Below are 6000 nucleotides of genomic sequence, written 5' to 3' on the forward strand. Positions count from 1 at the left end.
GTTAATATTAATTCAATAACAATTAGTTATAGGTATGTATGATATTAATCATACTTTAGGTGCAGAATATAATAAATAAATGAATATGTATATAATATATTAGTCTATGAAAGATAAAACTGCGTTAATACTTATGTCTTTTGATATTTATATCTGAAATACAAAAAGTATAAAGACAAATTATTGACGTTTCTTGTTTTGTTGATTTTTTTCAATTATACTCCTAATAACTTTAATATTTTTCAGGTGGAGGAAAAATATAATTTATTTGTGTATAATATACCAATTGAGTTAAATAAGTGTAATATATTTGTCCAAAATTCAATATTTAACTAAAATGTTTATTATATTTATGTATTAATATAAATAAAGATATTTATAAATTAATAATTTTATAAAAAAAAATAATTTTTTAAATAAAAAATTAATTAATTTTATTTTGGTCCGATCATACTGACCCCGATCGAGCATCAATAAAGGACCATATATATAAGATGTCAAATTGAGATAACAAGTTTCAAATTCAATTTTACTTTACTCTTCTTTATACTGATTTGGACGTTGGAGTGTTAACTTTGCAAGTCCCCCTCATTTCACCGCATCTGAAGCCTTGGTCCACCCTCACACCGCTTATCAACTCATTTCTGGTTCTTGAACTGAATACTGACGCCATCTATGAGAATTGACTTCTAATTCCTATGATATCCACGATTTCACGTTCGCTCTCTGATTCATCAACTTGTAACCTCCTCAATTCTCTGAATCCAGAGCATTATGAATCAAACTCGCGCTTCGATTCAATCAGACATCATCTTAATTCTAATATCTTGAATTTCCAGATCTCTAGTGTTTACGACTTCCAGTGATGGTTGTATTTAAAGCTATGCGCTTTACCACCACGTGCGAAGCTGACCCAACACGCAAAGCTGTCGTCGTTGCTTTAGCAACGATCAATCAACCATTTCTACCTCCTTAGCAAAATATTGCAAATCCTGAAGCGGAGATTCTATTACATCCAGATCTGGTTCAAGCTCCACAAGTAGCCAGATCTGTTCAAGTTACTCTGATAAATCTACATGTTCCTCCTTTAGTCTTACAATCAGAAGCCTTTCTTGGTCTCTAGGCGTTGAAAGCAAACCTCGGAGTGCAAGGTGCTAAAGAATTGTAGAACAACGTATATAACAAACATCTTTAGATGATTCTTAGGGCAACTGACACCCTTGTATTTCTCAAATTCAGGAGTTTTAAACTTTGGAGGTATAACTACATCCGGTACTAAACACATCCTCATAACATCAACTCCAAAGATATTGAAACCTCCAACCACCTTCAACCTTTCCTCTAAGACTTTATATTTGTTTTCGACTCTTATTTCCCCAATATTGGCAGCAGGATAAGCTATTGGTTTGCTTTCTTGGACCATACCCCTGTGATTTTCATCCTCATATTATTGGCTCAAATCCACGTAGTTGTCTTGCGGAACTAGTATTTGTATGGGACGAGATGCCCCACTATGAACAATGGTTGTGATAGATCCTTCAGGATGAAAGGTGTTATTCTTAGCTTCACCCCCTGGGATGTTAGAGAGGAATCCATGCAGAGGGTTACCGCCCACAGGTGGAGGAGTTGATGCGGAAGCAACCTTCCTTTTGTTAGCCTCAACCTCTCTTGCCATCATGTTAGTGATATCGTGCGTGAGTTGTTCGATCTTATCTTATCTTTCATTCCTTCCATATTCCCTTTCACTGGGAGCATATCCTCCATGAGAGTGATCCGCTGTCGCACACGGGTCAAAAACGAGTTTAAAAATGTAGTAAAACGGAAGCGACACTCGAATGTCGTATCACAAGGACTCTTGAATGTTATAACCAAACGAATGAAAAGAAGAGGATTTTTAAGGTTTAAAACTTAAATCAAAGATGGTTAAATGTAAAAGCAAAATTGATAAATAAGCTAATCTATTGTATCGATTTCCAACTTATCATCGATTCTTATAATTTCAATTCCCTAGCGGATTCGATCCCACCGATTACAATACCCACTGACAAGCGCAATTGGTATTATATGATGTATGTTCCTAATTTCCGAATTAAGCAAACGGATTTAAACAGACGCGAATTAAGCAAACGCGACTTAATCAAACACGATAACGAAAAAGCTACGCTAACGTGATTATAGTTAAGGATCATACAAACAATCAAATTTAATCAACTCTATCCTATAAGAAACAATCGGATTAAGCAAACGAAAGTAATCGAATTAAGCAAACGAGTTTATAAGAAGAATTGAAAAGAAATCGAAATTAAACTGTAATTAATAAAAACCTCAAAGTGGAATTCGAATACAACAAATCAGCTCTTTGAGAATTATCTCTCCATGAAATCTTCTAACCAATATTGTATCATCAAAATTCAGAATTAGCATTTTTATAGTAGTGAAAGACCTAATATAATAAAAGGTAAATTCGGGCCCTTATAGGATCCAACCCGAAAATTACAAAAACTGGCACAAACTAACTATTTTAATTAAGTCTGGAACTTCAACGAATTATTCGACCATTCTTCATTCCGAATATGCTTTTGACTTCAACATGAAACTTTTAACTTATTCTCTCAACTTTCCAACGCATATTAGAACGCATCAATCCGAGTCCTATAACCCAAGTTATGATCTGAATAGTGACAAAGTATCAAATAACTATTTATACTAAAAATAAAGTACGAAAATAAAATAAAGTCAAAAATAAACTTAAATATAAAAACACATTAAAATAGTAAAAATAATAGAATAAATTATAGAAATGCCTAAGTATAATTATATAAGAATGTGCATCAAAATGCACTGATCAGAGAGCAACTTGGTTTTGTTTGAGTTGTTCCATGGTCTTCTTTTGACGAGCCCGAGTCTAGTAAGGAGGTCGGAAAGTCAAATTATCTTGAGAAATGATTCTACAAGAATAGGGGAGAATAATGATTTTTGTTTCTTTTTATGCATGTATTTGTATGAATGAATGCATGAGTATGCAAAAATATATTTTTAGAGGAATCTTAAACATTCATTGATTGTAAGAAATATAAAGATAATAGAAATTCGAAGTATTTTATTCAATGATTAAAAGAAAAAGGTAACAAGAAAACGCAACGGTTTTTCATAACTTCTAAAAAGGAAACACACCAAATTGAAAATCCATTACAACAACTTCTAACATCTTTCCTTAATCATGGTCCTAAATTCCTCCACCATATAGCAACACATTATGAGAAAGTCGCCGATTTCTCTTTGAGGTTTGAAGATATATGCATGAACTCAACTTCCTTCAAACTTCGGGGAATTTCCTCAATCAAGTCATTAGATAACATAACCAACTTTAGATATTTCTCCCTATAGTATTTGACTTCTTCTTGCAGTTTTACCATAATGGCCCTGTCCTCCTCGAGAGTATCCACCATTTATTGATTATGCCCTTTCTATATATATGCACCAATTCCTCATCTCTTCATATGCTTCTTCAAAGAAATGCAGTTGTCTCTTGAAAGCTACCACTTCTTCGTAGGCTTCACTCCATTTTGAAGGACGAAAGGCAAGAAGAACGGGTACAAGATATTCATCTCCAATTTTTACAGCCAAAAATAGATTGATGGTTGTATAATCCACGAAATCCTTTTTGGTGGAAACAAGTATTAGTCCGAAGGTAAGGAGGATCATGATGTTATCCATGGCATCCCACTGTAGGGAAGCAGCAAAGCCATCAGTCATTTTCTCTAGATACTCTCTTAGAAAGCCCTTGAATTCTTCACAAACCCTCAAGTTGGTTGCAAGTTAGCTTCATGGATACTAAGGTGATAAGCCATCTCCTTTACTATAGGATGATACCCTATCATTTTGAGTGGGTCCTTCATTGATTTAGAAATCTCTAGGATCTTGCCAAACTCTTCAAGGGTCGGAGCCAGTTGGAAATCTTGAAACTGGAAACACCTAAGTGTAGGATCAAAGAATTGTGCCAAGGCAGTCAAAGCTTCCTTTTACACATGGACATTCAAGAGGTTCAATATCTTTCCAAATTTGTAATTCAAGGAATTCTTCCTACCTTTTTTTAGGCTCATGGCATAGTTCCTTAGGTTATCAGTCTTGGGTTCCCTTATTTTGAAGTGAAGGGTTTTCCTCTTACCAGATTGTATTATACTTTAGGGTGCTTGGATGATAATTAAGATTCATGAGATGAATGAATGCAAAAAATGATTTTGATGATGATATTATTTTTTTAGGATAGGTAAAGGTAATATGCAAGTATGACTTAATTAAGGTAGTATTCTTATAACAGGCTAGCTCTACATTTAGACTATCCAATCCTCTCACTTGTGAGATCTAAGTTTAAGATAATAGTCCTGAAGACAAAGACTATACCCTTATTTTACCATGAGAAGGAGCAAACATTCATATGGTAATCCTTCGGGATAAGTCTTATCTGGGTAGGCCCCTAGTAACGACCCTTGGGGGTTAATAACATAAAGTCATTATAGATGAAGTAGGTTCTAGAAAAAATGGTTCTCAGAGTCATAGACTACATCTAAGTTATCAACATATTAAGGGCTAGCCCTACTATGCAGATGTCATTAGGGGGTCTATTTTGAGAGTAGCTTCCATGTAACTTTGAGATACGGAACCTCACAGAAAACATTTCAGTTCTACGTCTTAACTTAGGTTTTTCTCAAGCCGGGGTTTTAGCTTCTCACATGGTACATTCTCATCCATGACATGACAATATGAATAATAGGATAATAACATAATAAGAATAAAAAACAAAAACCAATAAATAAAACAGGAGAAACCAAAAATAGACAAATGCATACAAACGAAATCACACAAAACCCTAGAACTAGAGGTTATGATAAACTCTCTTTAGGGAAGTAGGACTCCTCAACAAAGTCGCCAACCCTCGCGACTGGAAAAATGCAGAGTCACCGCCATATTTTATCTATTCATAAAGAACAAGGAAATAATGATAAAACCTAAAGTTAAGGGAAAAGACTAAGGTTTAGGAGCCGGTTAAGCAAGGGGAATGTGTTAGGCACCCCTCACCTCCATTGTATTCAATGGGGTCCTTCTTTAATTCCATAGTTAATGTGTTTATGAAGTGAATGTTTGTCTATGATTATTATTTATTTATTTATGAAGAAAATATTGTTGTTTAGAAGAAAATAGTCTAATTTATACTAGATGACACATAAAATGTTTTTTGACTATCGTACTCGCTATAGTGTAAAGACTCTATGCTTACGTATCTCCACATTAGGTGAAAGATCAGAACATTATAGTTCTTCAAAAAAAAATGCTTGTTTGTTTTATGCTTTTTAGATTGTGAAAGTTCTCAATGCATCGGAGTCTGAGAAATAATTGATTTTGAAAATGCCTCAATGCACAATGACAGAGGACTTAAACTTTGAATGTGTGACATTGATTTTAAGTTAATTGATTAGTTTGCACAAATGTTATAATTAGTTTAATTTAGAAAATAAATTGAGTGATATATACATAGTTAATTTTCATTGAGAAAATATTAAACATAATTAATTAACAAAAGAAACATTTGTATTTTGATTAGACCCAAATTAACCCTCATTGTTATTATCCTAACCCAAATTATATCTAAAATTTATCCCTAATAATTAATCATAGAAAGCTATTAAAACCCTAATTATAAAATTTGTTTTTGTAGTTTTTTTGAATTTTTGTAATAAGACTAAACTAAGTTTAATAAAGAAACCTAATAATTAATTTAATTTAAAAACCCTAAAAATGTTTTTGTTTTGTTTTATTTTTTATTAAAAAAACTAAATTAAATGGCTAAATAAAACATATTTATGTTTTTTTTTAATTTGCTAATGGGATGAAATAAATCACGTTTTTAGTGTTTTTAATTTTTATGACTAGTTAAATATTTTAAAAAAGACAATAAAATATATATATTTTTAATCTTTCTTAGTGAAACGAAAGAGATTT

Source organism: Lathyrus oleraceus, chromosome 2 (assembly GCF_024323335.1).
Source record: "Lathyrus oleraceus cultivar Zhongwan6 chromosome 2, CAAS_Psat_ZW6_1.0, whole genome shotgun sequence".
Classification (NCBI taxonomy): domain Eukaryota; kingdom Viridiplantae; phylum Streptophyta; class Magnoliopsida; order Fabales; family Fabaceae; genus Lathyrus; species Lathyrus oleraceus.